Raw genomic sequence first — 22,089 nt, 5'->3', positions numbered from 1 at the left:
GTCCAAACCTGAACAGTAGGACACAGAGAGTGAGCCTTGATATAAACTACAGACTCCAGGGGAGAATTAGGTGTCAGTGCCGAGCCATCACTGAGATGACGCGCCACACAGGCCAGAGATGTTACCAAGGGAGGGAACCCAGAGGGACGGGTATAGGAAAGTGCGGTCTGCTCGATTCTGGTTCTCCTATAGCCCTAAAACTGCTCTAAAGACTGTCTACCAATTAAAAAGAAGAAACGGCTTCTAAGCACGTGAAAATACTCTCAACCTCATTCACGATTCAGAAAAACCCCAAGGGAACGTCCATACTGCTTACCGGGGCCTAGGATGAGCGGGAACACACCGCGGCCTCGCCCCTTCCTGTCGGGCATCGCGCTGGAGCCCAGAGTCCCCCTGACTTCACCCACTGCACCCCACCCCGCGTTTCATGCCGTCCACAGTCTCTACACATGACATCTTTTGATCAGATGACTCAGTGTTCCAATTACAAGGTTTCAGTTTCTCCACAGGAAGAAACCAAAACCAGCACAGAGGGGAGGCTCTTTAGTCAAACTCAGGGTCTGCCTGCCTTCACGTCCCGCTCTTCCTGACGGGAGGCCCACATCCTAAGGAAGGAGGTCCTTACCAGCACCTCAGGAGCCTCATCCAGTCCACCTCACGCTGCTCTGAGAGCCTCGCCAACCTCTGCAGCTACCCAAGTCCTGGTCACTTCAGGGCCGTCCCCCTTCCCCGAGTCACTGAGCCACGTGCTCTGACAATGCATTTCAAACCAGGCTCTCGGACTTCCCTGGTGGCACACTGGTTAAGAATCCACCTGCCAATAGTGGGCACACGGGTTGGAACCCTGGTCCGGGAAGATCCCACGTGCTGCGGAGCAACTAAGCTCATGCGCCACAACTACTGAGCCTGCACTCTAGAGCCTGCGCACCACAACTACTGAGCCCGGGACCCGCAACTACTGAAGCCCACATGCCTAGAAGCCATGCTCCACAATAAGAGAAGCCACCGCAATGAGAAGCCCGCGCACCGCCACGGAGTAGCGCCCGCTCGCCGCAACTAGAGAACAAAGCCCGCGCGCAGCAACAGAGACCCAACGCAGCTGAAACTGAATAAGTTAAATAGTAAACAAATAAAAAATTAACATGAACGAATAAATAAATAAATAAAAGCAGGCTCTGCTTTGTCAGCACTCTGGAGTTCCCTACGTATCGACGGGCAGGATTCCCGTCCTCTCCTGTAATTACGTCTGTGAAGTGCCTTTCCCGAGGAGAACAGAAGCTCCTGGAAGCAGGGAATTGCGTCTTAAGATCACATGCAGAAACTGAAGACATTTGATGCTTATGTCAAAGATAAAAGACACAACACTAGATGGTGTGAAGGGTCCTCGAGGCCAAGAGCCAGGCAAGCAGGACACTTCCTCTGGGGACCCTTCCATCAGCAGAGAAGAAAATGTCCGTGGCCAGAACTGGCACTCAATTCGCTTGGAGCTGAGAAGCACCCATGTAATTACATAGGCTCCCCAAGGAGTAATTACTCCCACATTTAAGAAAGGAGATGGCTTTTCAGGCAGGGAGGCAAGTGCAGTCTTCCCAGCTGGACGCACTGTGTGCTGATGGTCACGATGGAGCTGGGCCCCCGAGCTCTGCTCTCCCCTCAAACCCCCAACCTCACCCTCACCCTCAGCTGAGGAGCTGCTTCCCTGAGAACAGAGAAGCCATCGGAGGGCTTCCCCACCTGCAACCCTGCTCAGCCATCCCCTCCCCACTCCAGGACCACGGGCAGCAGCTCTCCCCTCCCCCACACGCATCTACTGGATCATTCCCACTGTTATTTCTCCCATCACAACACAACACAACACAACATCCTCCCCGGACCTCAGCTCCTACCCCAGCTACTGTCCAGTTTCTATTTTCCCCGTCACAGCAAAATGTCTTGAAAAAGTTGGGACCAGAACAAACCCAGTTCTCCCACTCCTCTCTCCTAAGCCTCTCCGATCAGGATTTTACCCCACAGATCCATCCAAACGCATCATCAGCGAGGTACGACCTCCCCCCAGTGCTGGGCTCGATGGTTAATGGCTCCGCGGAACGGCAACCTCGTTTGTCCAGTCACCCAGGGAACCTCTAAAGTGCTTCCCACATGCAGACAAAATGCTGTGATTAATATTTTAGGAGAAATACTCAGCGTGGAGAATACACTTGAGCTGCTGGACGAAAGAGGTAGCGGCACAGAAGAAAAGTTTCTGTAACTACAGGAATGAAAAGATAAGCTGTTTTAATGGTAGCAAGTATGGGATGAAGGAGAACAAATAAAAAACATTTAGAATACGACATTAACAAGCCTCACACTACAACGTGGTAACAGAGGATGGAGAAGGACTTTACAATGAACTCATTTTTCTGGGCAGGTGACAGGCTGGATGATGCAACGATGAGCCACTAGAGACAACAGGACAAGGCAAGGGGCAGGGGAGCTGTAAATAATCATTTCTGGATCTACTGGATCTAGTAATTCGAGGTGCCCTTTGGACAAACTCCATAGAGATCAAACTCCATAGAGATGCTGGCAAGTGGCTGGACAGAGGCATCTATCTGGTCCAGGTGGGAGAACTGACAGAGTTGGAGGTGAAAAGCACCAGAGGGTGAGATCAGACGGGTTGAAGAGTCATGAACCAAGGGGGAAAAGACAACACACAAAGAGGGCGGAAGAAAGAATCAGTCAGGAAGACAGCAAGGAGAGATCTGTCACAGAAACCAACAGAGCAGACTCTGCAGATGGCAAGGCGACAGTGGTCTGAGGTGACGACTGGCAAATCTCCACTGCTTTGTATGCTGGATGCCAGGTCACCTCAACCGGATCAGGTTCCATGGAGGGGCAGAACCAAGACCGCAGGCTGCACGATACAATTCAGCTGGGAAACAAGAATCTTTGCCAGAGACCTCACTGCATGGTGTGTAACGCGACCCTCTGAGATTGTAAGAGACAAAGAGGGAAATTTACTGGAAGGGTGACAAGGCTGTTCTTCCAGATGATCCTCATTGCATCCCTCGACTGAGCACTGGAAACAATGTACCTATGTGACAACGGTGTTCTACCGAACAGACAACTTATATGCACTGAGTGCTCCCTGGACAGCACGCTCTCAGCTTACAGGAAGTACAAGGAAGGCACCAACGTCAACACGTTAGGGGCTGTCACTCAGGAAGGCTCGCGGCCTACAGCGGGATCCTCAAGGAAACCTTTTAACGCTCGAGAACAAAAGTGCTTCGGCAGGACAATGTAAGTCAAGCAAGGGATGGTGTTTTGCCACAAATGTCAAGAACACGAGGCTTGTACTGTGGCTCTAAGAGGATCCTGGGATCTACACGTAGAACTTGCCAGAAACACTTGGTACTGACCTGCTCCTCTACACTTTGTCTAACCACATCTTTTACCTACTCCTACTTTCCCATTTTAACTTTTGAACTATTCGCCTCCCAAGGTGTTATCACAAAAGAACAGCAGCAGGTAAACACATAAACAGCAAAACTCACCAGAGGCTGATTCATTTTCCGCTGCTCTTGGAACAACGTGCAGGACTGTGACAGTGGAGGCGGACCTGGAGAAGGAAAACGCAGGCAGTGAAGCTACGACTGAAGCGGCTCGGGGTGCACGAGCACCCGCCCCGCGCTCCACAAGAGACACCTGTGGGAGACCCGTCCTTTCACCTTCAGAAGGGCCTGTGAGAATAAGGAGGGAGCAACCACCCTCAGGTCTGTAGCTCCCACGTGGCTCTGGTACCTGAGGGGATACTTTATTTTTCCATAGCGAGTGTACACTGAATCCTATTAAAATAAACCTCCGTCATTAAATATGAAATTTAAAAACGCTTATAGTTTACCTCTTCTCAGTCTGTTAACAACTTAGATCAGAACATCCACAGGATACCCAGAATAAAGGGACACACTCAGGTGCGCTTGTCTTGCAATGATTTGTACAAACTTTACAAACTTAAGTGCGACGCTCAAAAACATCTTTTATTAAAACTGACTTTAAGTGGACAGAACACCTGCCCTAGGAGTTTGGAGTCCTGTGAGCGACCCCACGTGCACACCCGGTGAGGGTCTAGGACAAGTCATCTCCCTCCTCAGGCCCCATCGCTTCCTTCCTCACCCGAGGCAGCAGGACAGAAGCCCTGCAGACTCATCCTGCACTGATTACACTGGGCGACTCCACAGGGCACAACCCAGGGGGGCGGCGGACGCTTACATTAGACAACCAAGGTGCTGACGCGCCTTGAGACACACGTGCGAGATGCCCAGACGGCGACAGGAGCGGGAGGAGGAGGAGGATCGGGGTTGGACGGAGGGGAGGACGCGGCACGTCCCGGCCGAGCCTGTGGACCCTGCTCCACCAGGACACCCGGAGCTCACAAGTCCCAGGGGAGCCCCATCCGGAGCAGCCAGCCCTGTCCTCCAGCCCAGCCCCTCCACCTCCAGGAAGCAGTCAAACCCTCCCGGTGGCTCTACTGCGGGCCCTGGGGCGGGCAAAGCCAAGCCCCGCTCTCCAAGCCGCGGTCTCGCAAGCCCTGCTCTCCAAGGGCCGCAGGCTCCACAACCGCCTGCAGGCCTGCAGACGCAACACCTACCCCGTCGGGACTCACTCACCAGCCCCGGGCTCCCGAGGCTCCGGTCCGGGGGCTGCTCCTCGGGCGTGCTCCTCTCTCCGGGGTCTCTATTTTTAAAATATTTATAAGTAACCCATTTTGTAGAAAACACCTATCTTTCATCATAAGAATTATGACACTTTATACTTTCATTCCAGCCTAACTTTTATACTCTATTTTCTACCATTTGGCAACTTATACCCTATGCTCTAGTCAAAAAGAATCTCATTTACAGTCACTTACATATATTGTGTTGGTTCTCAAGTCCAGGATGTTCCTTCTGCCTGGTATGCCCCGACCTTCTCTCCACGTGGAACATTCCTACTGACGTTCAAAACCTAATTCCAAGACCCCTCATTGTTGGCATTCTCTTTAATATCCCCTAGAAGGGTTACTGACTCCAAGTTCTGTTTTACAAATTTATATTTTTATGATCTATTTATTTAATAGCCTATCCCTACTCGATTGTAATGCATTGTTCATGCATCTCTCACACTCTCTTTTGAGTTCCTCTGGCCTTTTTCTTTTATCTCTTACCCATAAGCACAGTGTTTGCCCCATAGTACGTGCTCAACGTGTTGGCTGAGAGAAAAAAGACACCTTTTAGCTCTAATCATTTGTGAAATTTCATTTAAAATGACATCAGATTACCCTTTGTTTCCTAACTTAATTTCTAGTACTATAGAATGTACACTCAGAACATCGTCAGTGGCCTACAGAAACAGTGTTCTCACTGGACTTCATGCATATAGTCAACCCCCTTATAACTTTCTCTGGCATACAACTGCCAGACATGTTATTAAGGAAAAAAAAAAAAAAAAAGATGTACCAACCCCTCACCTATTAGAAAACTTCCAGAAGCTCTCCATTCCTTATGGTATCTTTTCTACTTGATTTTTCAAATACCTCTGTCTTACTTCAACTATTCAGAACTGCCTTTTCCACCTTTGGCTTTCATTTTCAATTTCATTCATATCATTACCTGCACTTACCCATAGAACCTAAGCATATTTCAGTTTCTTATGCAAATTTCCTCACTAGAGGTCAAAGGGGCAAGGACTATTGTGATAAAATAGTAAATAAATAGACGATAGAACTTTGTTCTATTGGTCTGGGAAAATTACTACCTGAAACAAAATAATTCTGGAAACTGAAGGGATCAGACCAGTCAGCTTTGTTTACTTCAGACTCAAATCAATGTCTTGTCTTTACCTGAGCTCTGGTTACATTTAGAAAAAAGTACTGTAAATACAGTGAATGAGCAAGGCCACTACCTGAGACGTGTCTGGGTCCTTAGTATAGTAACTGGGGGAATGGTAAGCGTTGGTCAATGTTTGCTGATTGATGACTCAATACATCTGGTTAAGCCTCACCATCAGAATTCCAGATTTTTTAACAAGCTTCTCAGTCTTTTCAACCCAAAGAAAAAACTAAAGAAAACCAGATGACAAGAATTTCAAATTGTAAAATATCCTGGTTGTCAAATTTAAATAGGGATATCCTGTGCAATGGAGAGGCTGGCTGGTGCCAATTTCACATTTTGTTCTCTAGTGTCCGGACGAAGCCTGCTCTGCCAGTGAGCTGACAGGTCGAGAGCACTCCAGCTTCCACAGACACCCGAGAACTTTCTATTTTTCATGGTGTTCCTGCCTTACCTAAGGGAAGGACTATATTCACAATGAAAAGAGTTATGATTAATCACCAATAGAGAGATTCTTCCACTTTCTGGGTGCTCACGTTGAAAGTCTGGTATAGTCAACACTCCCTCTAACATAGATCGTGTATTGAAATGAGAAAACTATCACCTAATATGGCCAGAGAGATGAAGGGACTTGGCCCAGCTGAGCCCAGGAGACACCTCTAATTCAAAACCTCAACCATTAACATAGTGATTGTGATCAAGGGGACTTACAGGACATAAGAGATTCAAAAAGCATATCAATCCACCTCCGGCAACACTGCCAGTTTAAAAGAATGATTAACCTTCTCTCCCACTTGATTCAACCTGGCTATGTATTATACCACTCTAAATGCTAGCAGACTCTATGCTTATGGCTTCCATTAGGTAGCACTTAGTATACACGAAAACTTTCTTCAAGAAGTAATTACTTTTGAAACCATAAACGTTTCAGTTGGGAAAAGAGAAAAAGAAAGGAGGTGCAAGTAAAGGGAACTAGGAAAAAATAAGAAAATACCCTCAAATATAAACATGTTCATTCAAAAAATAATTTAAAGGGGATTTAAACGATACTAGGTGAGCATTTATTCTGTTTCTGCTTTAAATAAAGCATTCTGTTCTATTTGTTAGGTGTTGTACTTGTTTAGTATCTAATGTCTGTTAAAAACCTCTCGAAAGAGATGTATTCATTCTGGTATCCTAAGCACCTATCTGGATGAACAGCACAAGCAATGGGAAGTCATGGGGCATAATGGACCTTGCAAAGGCTCTGGAATCCATCTCTTACTTATGGTCTTTGAGACTCAGGCTCCTCCTCTATGTAGTGTTCATAAAACTTAGTGGAGATAGAACACTAGGGACACAGAAGGTCAAAGCAGGTATTTACTACGACTTTTCAAATATCTTCCTTTAGGAAAACAAATATATTTTATTTGCAATGAGGCTTTCTTGTGAATTTTATTCTTCTAAAGAAAAACATTTTTAGTGAACAATTGATTCGTTTGCCTCCCTGTGCTACTTTATTGACAATACTCAGGTAGGGGTGGTTTTCTCTCAAGCAGTTACCTCCATGTGATTTGTATTTCAGACCTTCCTAAAAGCATGTTTTCCTGCTCTTTCTTTCCACCCCATCCCAGCTCTGCTTAAAATATTGTGATCCTCTATTAAAATGCACAGAACCCTATAAGGAGAAGCAAAATGTTTGTCACTGCCAGCTCTGGTATGCATATATCAGAGAATAAATTATAACTGATGAAGACAGAAATGGGACCCATATCTGACTGACTTCAGAAACCAGAAGTGTAGGGCTTCCCTGGTGGCGCAGTGGTTGAGAGTCCGCCTGCCGATGCAGGGGACACGGGTTCGTGCCCCGGTCCGGGAAGATCCCACATGCCGTGGAGCGGCAAGGCATGTGAGCCATGGCCGCTGAGCCTGCGCATCCGGAGCCTGCGCTCCGCAACGGGAGAGGCCACAACAGTGAGAGGCCCGCATACAGCAAAAAAAAAAAAAAAAAAAAAAGAAACCAGAAGCGTAGCTACTACAAGCTGATGAATTGGAACTCAGATCAAGGCCTAGAGTGGAGAGGAGTCTTCTGATCAGAAGGGGAAAGTAAACAAAGGGCAGCGTTTAATTATTTAATAATAAGTAAGAGAATGACTATGGTGTTTTTACAGAACAGGATATAATATTGAAATAAAACCCCCCAAAGTGACACAGAAACATAATGCAATCCTCTTAAGCTACAACCCTTCCTAAACCAAACCATACCATTCTCTTCACACAGCCTGGAAAGTCAAAAGAAAGGGGATATTGATCTGCATCACACTGGCATTAGAAGCAGATGTAGTTTTAATGAAGTTTTACTTCATGGACTGAAGTTTCCCCCAAAAAAGGGTAAGCTTTTTTCTCAAGAAACATCACTGTGTAATAATCAAGGAGCCAGGGATGGTGGTATTCATTGTTCTAAGTACAGGGATTTGTTTTGCAGAAAGAAGTACCAATCAGAAAGAGAACTGACCAATAATTACTTAACAAAACTGCTTCAGAAGTAGATTTCTAAATCTACTTTTAGATTGATAGTTAGAAACATCTTACTAAGTTTATTCATTTAGAGGAAATCTGTGCAAGCCTCTGAAACCAAGAGGTATTGTATCAAAAGAGATAAGGTCACTAGACACTTATGTAAGAGCTACTTCTTCCTCAAATGGCCACCATATAGTCATTTCTGACTATTACATTACCAAGAAGTAACAATGCACCTTTAGGAAACTAGTATGAAAGAAAAACATAATAAAATTTTTTGCAGGTGACTCTTTGATCTCATAGGTGTGTGTTAATTTTCCAAAGTTGGGACTGGATCCCGCCTTTACAAAATGCTCCTTGAAATATCGCATTGAAAATCTTCTCTTTTACTCCTTATTGTAAACACTGTATATGTTTTTAAGAAGACCAATAAAAAATATGGACTATGGGGCTGCCCTGGTGGCGCAGTGGTTGAGAGTCTGCCTGCCGATGCAGGGGACACGGGTTCGTGCCCCAGTCCAGGAATATCCCACATGCCACGGAGCGGCTGGGCCTGTGAGCCAGGGCCGCTGAGCCTGCGCGTGCGGAGCCTGTGCTCTGCAACAGGAAGTGCCACAGCAGTGACAGGCACGCGTACCGCAAAAAAAAAAAAAATATATATATATATATGTGTGTGTGTGTATATATATATATATATATATATATATATATACACGTATATATATACGGACTATGAAATTATTTTTCCAGTAGTGAAATTATGGAGAATATGACTTGCATTTCTACTGTATTCCCGCAAAAAGAGGAAGTCCTTTTCCACAAAGACTGTCATCAATGTTAACTCTGGGAGCAAAGTATTTGTAGTTGTCTCATGCTTTGTGGTGAGAGACTCTCACTTTTCCCCGTCTCTATTGTGGGAAACAGGGCACACTTTGGGCTGAGAATTCATGCTGTGGTCGGAAAAGAAAGAAACGAAAACTACCCTCATTAACACTGCTCTTTAACAAGTTCAGCAAATGGGCCTCAGGCATTCTAAACAGCAGCAATTAAAAAATAACTTTAGATTTCATACATTTCTTCCAGTAGGATGAAAAGCTGAGGTATGTTAACTTTAATTTTATGGTTTGGGTGAATACAGAGTTCGATTACTCCCTGTCAAAGCAGAAATCAGCCTTTTACAGGGAGTAAGTGCTAATTAAGCAAAACAGAGTAAGCATGTTATATGAAGTATATTTGATTCTTTCCTGTGCACTGTGGCTGCACAAGCTCTAACCAGTTTCCGTAGGGACCATCAATGCTCCCTAAGAATGCCAATGCAGTGTTCCGTCCAGTTAGTGGGGTGCAGAGACCACTCAGAATGCTGATGCTTTCCACAAAGGAGATGGGGCTAGGGAGGCAAATGCAATCAGGGAGTATTACCTCTGTCTTGTGTGCCTGCTACAAAACAGTGTCCTCTCAAGACTACTCTACCCCTTCTTTGCTTTATACGTGTATGTGTAAGTTTGTGTAGGTAAGCTTTACAAGTCTATCATAAGAGAAAACTAAAAATACCCAGGAAAAAGACAAAACTGCTTCAACAGAGAAAGGTCTCTCTGTTCCAGTTGAAGAGGATATAGAGTTAATAACAGGAAATATCCATCCCCTGAAACTGTAGGAAACATGGATGCTTCCACAATTTATTCAAGGTCTCACTGACCAGGCTGTAATTTTAATTATTATTTCTTATGATTATGGTAGATAAAAAGTCTCAGTAGTATGCTAAAACTCTTTAACACTTGTTGACCTTTTTTCTTGATAGCTTTCCTCCTGCCAGGCTCCAGCCAACAGTAGCAGTAACAGATATCCAGATCTTAAGAGGATAGAAGTATAATGGTGCACTGAATATGGAAAGGAAGAACCAGTAATGGTTCCTATACATTCATAACGCGAATCAGCATCAAACTAAGGAAAAAAGCTTCCCCAAGAAGAAGTTGACAGCAAATAGTTTCGCCTCTTAATGCACTGAGGAAACAACTTTGAAGTTATCCGTAGCCACCGCTTCTGAAGCGACCAGTAGCTTTGCGACTATTACTTTACTTGTATTAGATTAATTTATATTAGAGTTTATTTAATGTAATTGCTCACAAATTTTAAACCATTTTGTAGAGTAGTGTTCTGTATCTGTTTAAATGAAATGCTTTCCTAAGCTCAAGATCAGTGTTTTTATGTTGTGTAAATTATGAAATTACTGTGGAATATCTGGTAAACTTGATAGGAAACCCCAGATGTCAGCACTTTGCTGGGCAAGATTTAAAGTGGCCCACACCACTAACCCTCATCAGGAGCAGTAGCAGTGGGCTAAGTCATAAGGGCACACCCATCCATTACATTCACCCAGGATACCGTGAGTGAGAATCAAAGGGCAGTGAGACAGAGACCTCTATGCTCAGATTCCACTGCCAAGAAATGGCCTAAGTCAGCTCTTGTTGTTGAAGAAAATAACCCTTTAGGAATCAGACTGAATCCTATTTTAAGTTTTAGAGGAGGAAGGATACTATTTAAACATTAATGAAATGTGCCTCTCTTTTTTTATCAGCATAGAAATTTATTTCAATTCAAAAGAATATGGTTATATTTAGCATAGTGTAATAATTATCTAAAGCACGTATCATCGCTGGCTCTGAAACAGTTCTAAAGATGTCATTCTTTTGAAGTAAAAAATATGCAGTAAAAATGTACAAGGAAGCAAAAATATGAAAAAAACAGTTTGCTGAGTATGGGAAGTTGTTACAAGAGGGGCACACCAAGATAATTGTAAGAGTCCAAATTACATAACGTGCAGCAAGGAGTTCTCTTGCTTTAACAACTCCTAGAAAATAAACCAGTAATCTCAATGCAAGAATATCACCACTGGGATAACAGGACAAATTTTCTGAGGCACACAGGTAGTAATTCACTATACTTCCCCTTTCTCTAATACCTTTTCTCACACCAATTTCTTTTCTTTCCTCGAGGATAGATTTTATCCTGTTGAAAACAATTTTAGTTTTATTTGTAAAGTGGAGTAAATAATATCCTGAGTGAAGTAGGCAGCGTTTTAGCTGAAGATGCTCAGGAATCAAACTTTTGAAAAAGGCCAATCAGCTAGCTAGCTAGCAGTTACCATCAGTGGCTTGCAGAAAAAAAAATTACAGATGATATGTTTGTTAAATAGATAAAAAGAATAAGCAGTTTAAAATGGGTGAAAAATCCCAGGATCTATTGTGACCTAGACCAGAGGTCCCTAACCTTTTTGGAACCAGGGACCGGTTTCCTGGAAGCAAATTTTTCCAGGGAGGGGAGGCGGGGTGTGTGGGGTTCAGGCGGTAATGTGAGCCATAGGGAGCGGCAGATGAAGCTTATAGCTGGCTTGCTTGCGACTCACCTCCTGCTGTGCAGACCAGTTCCTAAGAGGCTGTGGACTGGTACCCGTCCGAGGCCAAGGGGTTGGGGACCCCTGACCTAGACACTCAAAAGCAGACAGTTGACCTTTGATTAAGCCCATTTTCCTGTGGAGTGAGCCATAAGGGGCTCCAAGACACAGTTTGGTTTCAATGTTTCAGTGTTCACAGCCAGAGGGCAAACTCAGAATGTCTCCTCCTCTTGCAAAAACTGGACCACGAATGAGAAGTCTTTTTTAGAGTAGCCCTTCACGCACAACATCCCTGCAGATCTGATGGGCTTGACTGCCCAGAAGGATTGGGCTCTTTGTGCTGGTAGCAGAGCCTCATGCTAATCCCAGATCCTTAGCCATGAGTGTTGCTCCAAATCCACCCTGATAGTAATTAGCCAGGTGAACTCCATCCATCACCCCAGGTACAGGATTTTAAGTGTCACTTGAGCAACATCGTCCTAAGCTCGTATTTAGGATTTTAGCCATGAGTGTTGCTCCAAATCCACCCTGATAGTAATTAGCCAGGTGAACTCCATCCATCACCCCAGGTACAGGATTTTAAGTGTCACTTGAGCAACATCGTCCTAAGCTCGTATTTAGGATTTTAGCCAAGAGTTTTGGGTCAAGCCCTAACCTGAGTCCCAGATTCATAGCTTCAGCAGTTCCAATCCTACTAATACCTAACAGCAAGTGTTTGCAGATCTACGAAGCCTGGCCAGTCCCAACAGCTCCACGATGCACCACATGGGAGCCCATGCACCACAGCAGCTCAACCCCTCCCATCCTAAATGTGAGGTTGCCAGACCGAGCTGTTCCCACACCACCAGAAACAGGGGCATCCGAGAAAACTGCTCCCATTTTCTCAACTTCTTTGGCCAATTCTCTCAAAACCATAGGATCAACAGTACTGGAATCTATTAATAGTCTTTCTTCACTTTTTTTTGAATTCCATTTGCTTCAGTATAAGCTTCTAGCGCATTGATGCACTGTAATAATTCTGTCACCTTTTTCGGCTACATCCGCTGCAGAAGACACTACCGGGTCCACTTGCATCTAGCAGCTCTTTGCATGCATCAGGGAACACATCAGCAATAGTGAGTGGCTAGCCATGTTTCAAGAGCTCTTTTGCCATTGGATTCCCCACGTTGCCTACTCCAATGAATCCAACTGGAGTCTTGGAAGCTACTGACCTAGAACACAGCGCTGCAAGGCTGGCCACCGACGGCTGCTGTGGACGACTCCCTGTACCAGAGGCAGGAGGTGGCTCCACGGAGACGGAAGGAGGCTGACACGTTGCCCGCGCCCCTCCTTCCCACGGTGACCTCCTCGACTCCCGGCTCACCCACTGGCTGCTATAGGGTGCGTGGTGCGGAGGGCCGGCTCGGCTGTGGCGATTCTTAATACCTCTTTGGTACTAGGTTACACATACAATTTCACCTAGTGAGCGATTTAACAGAAGGAATTTTTTTCTACGGCATTTTTGTGGCACAGCAGATAGAAGCGAGGTCACTATTTCTTTGAAAAACTGAACTAAAAATGTATAGAAAGTCATGATTCATTCTACAAATATGCTGAGTCAAAGAAATGTGGAAATTGATGCGATGGAGGAAGAGCGCTAGACTTCCCTGATGCTCAACTGGGACCTTTCTTCTGGTGTCAGAACATGGTTGTGTAACTCCTTTAATCCCAGTGGATTTTCCAAAAATTCCAGAATCTTCAGGTTTTGGTAGTCCCTGTTTACTGCCTTTGCCCCCGCATGCCAAACCCCCACCCCACCCCGCACACATTTATTTTTTGCCAGTTGTCCTCCGGGGGGCTTTTCTTTATATAGTCATTGCAGCAGTTTGTTAGACTACTGACCCCCAGTGAAAATGCCCCTCCCCCCCGTTTTCTCACCCTGTGTAGTTTTGTTCCACCTTGACCTGGGTTTGGTCACATGACTTGCTTTGGCCCAACGGCATATCAAGAGCTGAAGCTTGGAGAGTACTCGTGCTTTAGGGCTTGTCCTCATGGAAACCTGACATGTTAGGAAGCCTGGCTAACCTAGTGGAGAATAGGCCCAGGCCACAGCCAGCATCAATGGCCAGACATGTGAAAGCAACCAGCCCCAGTTCAGCAACCAGATGATGGCAGCCTCAGTAGTCACCTCAGGTGAAAGCAAGATAGATCCACCCAGGGGATCCCAGCCCATTCTGCTGATTCACAAATTGTGACGAGATAAAGTGCCTGCTGTTTTAAACCACCAAGCTTAGGAGTAGTTCATCACACAGGAAGAGATATAACTATCTTCACTGTTAGATTATCTTCCCATTTTATACCATGTTTCCCCTCAAACGACTGTTCCTTTATCCAAGATTCTAGAAAAGAAATAACAACTGATGACGCTGACAGAGCCTTAACATTTTTTAAAAGCTTTATAAACTTTTAAAATAACTATGTTAATAAAATCAATATTTATTTGATCACAAAATTATTTTCTTCAGTTGCCTTAAGAAGTAATGCAGACTTGTACTAAGTTTATAAATCTGGAGGCTCTAAAAATGTGTTATTCCTTGGATTCAAGTCCTAGTGTACTTTATGTGGGCATTCACGTTTGCAAAATGATTCCAGGAAATTTGCGATTTCATTTTACAACTTGGGCCTAAGGAGTCTTATGATATTTTACCTGAGAAAAATAATACATTAATTCCACTTTCAGCTATTAAACCCATGGCTTCCTGTATTTTCTAAATTCCCTATCAGTAAAGAAGACTACATATAGCGTACAAGGCTGTCATGATTAGGAGGAAGGTAGTACAGAAAGAACCTGTCAAATTAGGCATTGCCCAGTCATGTCAGTATACTAACGTGGGAAGCCACAGGCAGCTTGAAGCCTGGAAAAAAGACAGATACAATGTAATGATTATCCTAAGGATCCGGATAATGATTCCTATGATTTTCTTTTAAATATTAATGGCAGAGGATTCTGGGGAAATGATGGTGGCTACAGAGAAGATTTTTATCCCTGAATATGCCACCCCTCCCCTAAATACACAAGCCCCCACCCCCACAAAGAAGAAAGAAAAGCATCTAGAATAGCAAGATCAAAAACCCACAGACAACATCTACAACAAGGTGTCCACATTAACTGCAACATATAGCCAGGTAGGAACAAATCAACAACAGGAAAAAGACCTACATATGTGTATCCCAAGGTGAGTGGGAGGAAGACAAGGGAAGGACTCTCTCTCTCTTTCAGGAGAGCCAAAGGTTACTATGGTTCAAGAACTCACTGAGATTGAAAAACTCACTGAGAACAGCGACAGAAACCGGGTTGCAGGCTCCACTTTGCAGCTGAGTGCAAGAACCTTGAAATGTTCTGAGGATGCCAAGTGTTCTGGGGTCTGTGAAACCTTGACACCTATCAAACCAAAGCACCATTCCAGAACAAACCCCCATACTCAACAAGGAAAAGAAAGAGGAGCCCTGGGTAAATGGGCAGAGGAGGGCCGAGGAGGAGGATTTGAGAAATTTTAAGGTCATTTTTAAAAATTATGTTGTGAAAATAATAGAAGATAGTGAGCCCTGGAGTTCTGAAGCTAGAAATTATATTCTGATCTATGATTCCCTCCTAAAGTGGAAACTTATTTCATTTAAAAATGAGTGACAGAAGAGTATTCCACTCACATCCTGTAGAAAATCAGTGAGAAAAAAAAAGAAAAAAGAGGGTGAAAAGAAAGTTCCAGCAAATCCTGAAAACGTGACAGAAAGACACGTCCACAGAACAAATGAAATTTATTGCCTGATATTGCGGAAAAAGTAAAAGAAATTTTAAAAGGAATAGAAACTGGTTTTAAGAAAAACATAAAAGAAATTAGAAAAAATCAGAAATGAAGTGATTGGAGAATAGCAAGATTTGAAAAGGTGAAAAAATTCAGTAAGTAATTTGTTTAAAAAAAAAACATGTCTCGAGAGAAGGTTAAACTAGAAGGAACACAAGTTTGAATAAACACAGTGGATAATGCCTCCTTGGAGAAATAGCTGATTTCAAATCCAGCATAAGAAACGAATTAGATGTTCCTGTTACACCTTGTCGTACAAGAGAGCTGGGAAGACTTCAAAGACTACTGTGGTTGTGTGCAAAGGACTCAGGAGCCAACTTGAACAGGATCCGTGAGCCTAAGAGGGGACAATCTCTGCATCGATATTTATAACAACCTCACTGAAAACAACAACAAAGAAAGAAAATACCTCATTAGTCATCTTTGGAAGCTACTTTGCAGTCAACCTTTCTCTCTCCTGTTTTTTCTTTTTTTTGTAAAACTGGTAAATAAAATAAAAGAAACATTTATTCTTCCTTTCCTAATTAAACTGTAACTCAGGGCAACCAAGTAGTTGATGAAATAATCTTCTAGCTAGTAAATGAATAATAATCTAATTAGTAGAATATCACCATTTGGTACCCTTAAGAAATTAATGGATCTAGACATTGATCATTAATGGCTGCAACATCACAGTAAGACAGACACTTTATAGTTCCTTTTGGAATTCATCAATATTATCTATGAAGTAAACTTGACAAAAAATCACACCTGAATTATGTCAGTGCTCTAGATCTATCTACCAACTGACAGTAAATACATAGGCCAAAGGAGCATGATAAATATATAAGCATAAAGGGGATGCAATCAGCATAATCCAGACAGTTGGGAACCCTACTGGATGAATGCTTTGAATTCAATGACAAATACTTGCAAGAAAAATGAACAAATTGAGTTCTTTTAAACCTATACTTTAAAAGAAATTGTGTTTGGATCAGCAATCAAATAAATAATGGTTATTAAAATAAAAATACATTTATAGGACAATCAAGGAAACATGAACTGACTGGCTATTTGTTGATATTAAGGAATTACTATTATTTGCGGATGTGTGATAATGACATAGTTGAGCTTAAAAAGGGCAGTTCCTGCATTTTAGAAATATGTATACTGACGTTTTCACTGAGAAAAAGAAATCTGGGATTTGCTTTAAAATTGCTGGGGATTATGGCGGTAGTATTCAGAGAGGGTGTAGAGAAAATGTATTGGCCTGAAATTGACATTTGATGAGAACAATTGATGAAAGTTTCTACTTCTTTCTTTTTACTTCTGTAGATGTTTGAAATTTTCCATACTAAAACATGTTTTATAAATGTAGATGGCTTGCAATTTGCTCTTCTGAGCTCTCAGAAGGCAAAAAGCCATTCTTAAATTAGGAGCTTTCTTCTCTAGCCAAGAATTCTAATGATAATTGTGTCCCAACTGGCCAGTGCACTCAGATTGCTCTGAGATCTGTTGGTGGAAGACAATAAAGAAACTCTTTAGTCTTAGAAGAAAACAACAAAGAGTAAAGGCTGCTGCTAGGTCTAGGGCAATAGTGTAGTATCAGTATAAGGCAAAATATTAGTTCCTTCCAAAATCCACTTGTTACTACTGTGTATACTTTTGCAGCAAAATATCTTTTCTACATTGTCAGCATTAAAGTAAGTTTACTATTTAGGTGGCATTTAAATTATCATATGCTCAAAGCCTAGAAAGAATCCCCTAGGCTGAAGTGACATTAAATCTTATTTTGGCCATTGTAGTGTATTCTCCAGTCCTACTTGCTTTGTCTATAACTGTCCTAAAAAGGTGTGAGGAGATCTGCCAATATTAATGCCAGGATTCAAAATGAGTTCTTTGCAGCTTGCTTCCTTCAGGATCTTCTGCCCTCAGACCCATGTATTTACTTACTGCCTCAGATTATTGTATATGTCACATCTTTCCAACTAGAAGACAAGCTCCTTTAAGGGCAGTGACTAGTCTCATCAACATCGAATTTACTCCAACACCAGTGCTTTCAAAATGTGTGTTGCTTAGTGTACGTCTGACCGTAAGAAGTTACAGAAACAATTCTACTCTAACTAAATAATAATGATACTGCTGCTACCATTTCTACTACTGCTGCTAATAAAATGTATGAAATAGAGTATACATGGGAAGATAAAGATAACACTGGAAATCCCAGACTGGAAAATGAATGATCCCAAAGCCACTTGCCAATCCATCGACTGTAAACAGTTACTTGTGAATTGGTCAACGTTTGAATGCATAATTGAGAGAAGGGTTAAAACAAATTTTATTACCAAAAAACACAATTTTTATACCCACAATTTTTGAGCTCAACTGACCTGTAGTTTTAACAGAAATAGATGAGATTCAAAGTATTCATTCAGGTTCCTAAATGATCCATTCCCTATCTTTCCTTATGAAACAATCAGTTATACCTCTAATAATTTGTCAAGGATTCACCAATCTCTACTTCCTTTATTTTCCAAGGTTTGGTATCATTACAAAATCAAGTCCTTTGGCGGAATTTAATAGTTTCAAAATCCCTCATCAGTATTATTCACTGGGATAAAATAATATGAAAATTTAACAAACACTGACTATGTGCTGAGAAATGATCCTTCAGTGATTCACTCCAGGTGGAGACTAGCATTCAGGCTGCACCTGAGGTAGAATTTGAATTCCAAAGTGGACCTTTAAACCACAGCTCAGCTTCTCTTTTTAAAACCATCAGAAATAAGCCTGTTGCCTGACCTTTGAGATTCTGCAAAGAGACCATATTTACACCTTTTGTCTCTTTTAGCTTCCCTAGTCCCCTTCTCTACTTTCAGAATAGTGATTCCCAGATAAGTACAATGAGTTCAAACAGTGTGGTTAAAGGGGTAATTAGTCTGCTCTGCAGCCAAGTTACTCACAGAAGAAATAAGTTGGCTTTCACAGTTGTTAGTTTCTTCCTGGGCTTTGTTTAGAGGGGTCTCAGCTCAAGCAAGCAGCCTGTCAGCAGCCTGAAATAACTCTGTGGAAATCTAATGGCATATATGTAAAATATGTCTATGAAACCTTTTATTCAATCTTAGATCCATAATTTTACTACTTCTTTAGGCCTGGAAAAGGATATTCAGCTACAAAAGGACAGAAAAGAAAATGTGTATAATACCTCATGCCTGCCTCACACCCTAGAACCTTATTTTACCCGTTTCATCAGAAAATGATGGGGCTTCCCTGGTGGCGCAGTGGTTGAGAGTCCGCCTGCCGATGCAGAGGACGCGGGTTCGTGCCCCGGTCCGGGAAGATCCCACATGCCGCGGAGCGGCTGGGCCCGTGAGCCATGGCCGCTGAGCCTGCGCGTCCGGAGCCTGTGCTCCGCAACGGGAGAGGCCACAACAGTGAGAGGCCCGCGTACCGCCAAAAAAAAAAAAAGAAAATGATGTATGCTGTAAGAAACATTTTTTTAATTATTTGATCAAATATTTAAGTGCACTAAGTCTCTGTATTTATTAAAGCAAATATAGTTACCTTTCTGTCCCTTTCTAAAAGAAAGCAAAAGATACAGTTCTTTTTTCTTAAGACTCAGGGTTTATGGATATTAATTATTACACTATATTGACACCCAGACATGTTTATAGGAGGCTTTTGAGACATACAGAGCTAGTTATTCCCATACTAAATGGCACTTCTTTTTCCTCTGCCTTCTGCTTGTATTTTTTCTGTTGTGATTATATCCTACTGAGGCTGCTACATGTCTTTGTTTGATTTGAGGTTCTAAAGCTAAGACTGTATAGTCTCCTTTTTACAGAATAATAATGGGTTTTATGACTGTTTGCCTTCAGAAGCCTCTTTTTCCACTCATTCTCATTTCATATCTATGGTGAGGTGTCTAAAACAGATGAGTTAGTTCTGAACTGGTGATATATAAATCAATTATTATTTGATTCATATTCAAAGCAGCTCCTCCTAAAATAGTGGCCTTCCTGCCTGTGGGATGTAGTCTAACCTACTGCCTGGATTTACACCCACCAACATCCATATTTTGTCTATTGTTACCTTGGACACTTGTAGGAACTGAGTGAGTTTCTGTTTCTATAGTGTCCATTGACAGACAAATGAATAAAGAAAATATGGCACATATGTAGAATGGAATGTTATTCAGCCTTAAAAAATAAGGGAATCTTGCCACTTGCAACAACTTGGATGAACCTTGAGGGAATCATGCTAAGTGAAATACGTCAGAGAGAGAAAGACAAACACTGCATAATCTCACTTTTACGTGTAATCTAAAAACGCTGCTCTCACAGAAACCGAGTAGAATGGTGGCCGTCAAGGGCTGGGGAGTGGAGGAAATGGGGAGTTGTTGGTCAAAGGGTATAACCTTCCAGTTGTAAGATGAATAAATCCTGGGAGTCTGATGTACAGCATGGTGACTATAGTTAACCTCACTCTATTGCATACTCAAAAGTTTCTGAGATAGTAGATCTTACATGTTCTCATCACACACACACACACACACACACACACACAAAAGGTAATTAATTGTGTAAGGTCATGGATGTGTTAACTAACCTTATTGTGGTAATCATTTTGCAATATATACATGTATCAAATTATGATGTTGTACACCTTAAACTTATACAGTGTTACATGTCAATTACATCTCAATAAAACTGGAAAGAAGAAAAAGATTCACATGGAGAAGGGCGAGGCTGGTAGAAAAAAGCCACTGCCTTGAGCAGTACCGAGGTGGGCGGAAAGCCATGGGGCTCTATGAGCACTGCTGGGGAGGCTCTGTTCCCACGTGTGGGGAGGGGGTAGGACAGCACAGCTGTGATCCTTATTGCAGACCCTAGGCAGCCTCAGGCAACTTTTCAAAGTTAGATGCTGAAAACCAATAAATGAAATTATAAGGAAGAATTACATAAATGCCTTTATTCTACTTCTGGTCCTCTTGGCAACCTTTTCCATCTAAAAGCTGCGCCCTGCAGTTCTCAAAGCAGGAACATTAACATGGACCAGAAGTTTCCAAACTTTTCATCATCAACCCCTACGCCAAAAGAAAAGTTGAAATTTTATGACCCCTAGTATATGAAGTATCTTGTGTGTTTTTAATATTTATCAAGAGAACATTTAACGGTTACCTACTATGTGCCAAGAGAAAATAAAAATAAGACGCAGACTTTAACTGCAGACTTTGTTCCGGTATTATTCTTCCTTTTGACTTCAGTATAAGAACTACTGAGCTGGGCTTCCCTGGTGGCGCAGTGGTTGAGAGTCCGCCTGCCTATGCAGGGAACGCGGGTTCATGCCCCGGTCCGGGAGGATCCCGCATGCCACGGAGTGGCTGGGCCAGTGAGCCGTTGCTGCTGGGCCTGCATGTCTGGAGCCTGTGCTCCGCAACGGGAGGGGCCCGCATACTGCAAAAAAAAAAAAAAAAAAAAAAAAAAAGAACTATTGAGCTATTTGCTGTCCCAGTAAGGGGGTAAGCAAACAATTACAGAATCCTGTGATCTCTTCCCAAGTTTGCAACTATAGCGTTGGTCCTAGAATTGCTCAATAACTTTGTATTTTGATTTAAGGGGAAACTAAAAGAACTTCCTGTCCCAAAGTAACTCTGCTTTGTGGAGACTGGAGGTGCCGTGCAATTGACTCAAGATACTGTTTATTTGTTTAAACAGTTAAATGAGTAGTTTCTATTTAACAAGTGAGCACAAATTTTCACAACACTACCTACCCCATGACATAGCTCAGACGAAAACTCTGAGGGAAAGGAAAACTATATGGGCAAAAAGTCCAGGTTCCATCCACTGTACATGGGATATTGATAGGCTTGTAAAACTTACAGAGGTACCTGGGGGTACCCAGGAACCCTGGGTATTTAGTATACAGATCAGCAAAGGATTGTGGAAAATAAGAAGACACCAGGTCAGGGGACAAATTAAGCAGGTGAAGCTGGTCCTTTATACTCTTTTCCCTTCTGATATACCACTGCTCTGTCATGTGCAGAATACGTTCTGTATCCTCAGTAGACCTACACACACACACACATGTGTAACACACAAACATGCACGCATGCATGCGTGTACACATACATGGAGTCCCCAGTCTTCTCAGTTAAAATTCAGCTTGTAGTAACTAAAGAAAATGTATAATGCCCTATATTTTATAGATTTTAAAAATACTTGCACTTTAAGAGAAAACTTTTAATGTCTGAAAATCCCTTCTCACGAAGGAAGTTATTTCTGATATTGGAGGTTGACAGTTTCACAGAGAAAACTTCAGGAGCACAGAGACATGCCTGACCCTCTCCCCACGCACCATCTGGGGAGAATTCACCAACACAGAGGCTCAATCCCTCTGCTAAGTCAAAATCAAGTATACCAACATCATTATTTCACAGAGAATACCCTACCTCATGTTAGGCATTCATATGTATTTTATTTGTTGAAGAGAGGAAGAAGATATAAAGGAGGGAATCATCCGAAATTACAGA

General features: G+C 42.7%; 1 long non-coding RNA gene across 3 annotated transcripts in view; it reads right to left on the bottom strand.

Moving 5' to 3' along the window:
* The window catches only part of LOC309807696, a 57,133-nt gene that overhangs the window by 12,450 nt on the left and 22,594 nt on the right, over positions 1-22,089 (bottom strand). For all 3 annotated transcript variants that reach the window (XR_014294623.1, XR_014294624.1, XR_014294625.1), the window contains exon 2: positions 3,534-3,598. This is a non-coding gene — a long non-coding RNA (uncharacterized lncRNA). The remainder of the gene's footprint in view (positions 1-3,533; positions 3,599-22,089) is intronic.

Source organism: Mesoplodon mirus (assembly GCF_964341445.2).
Source record: "Mesoplodon mirus genome assembly, chromosome: 7".
Lineage (NCBI taxonomy): Eukaryota > Metazoa > Chordata > Mammalia > Artiodactyla > Ziphiidae > Mesoplodon > Mesoplodon mirus.
This window is presented reverse-complemented; position numbering and strand designations above follow the sequence as displayed.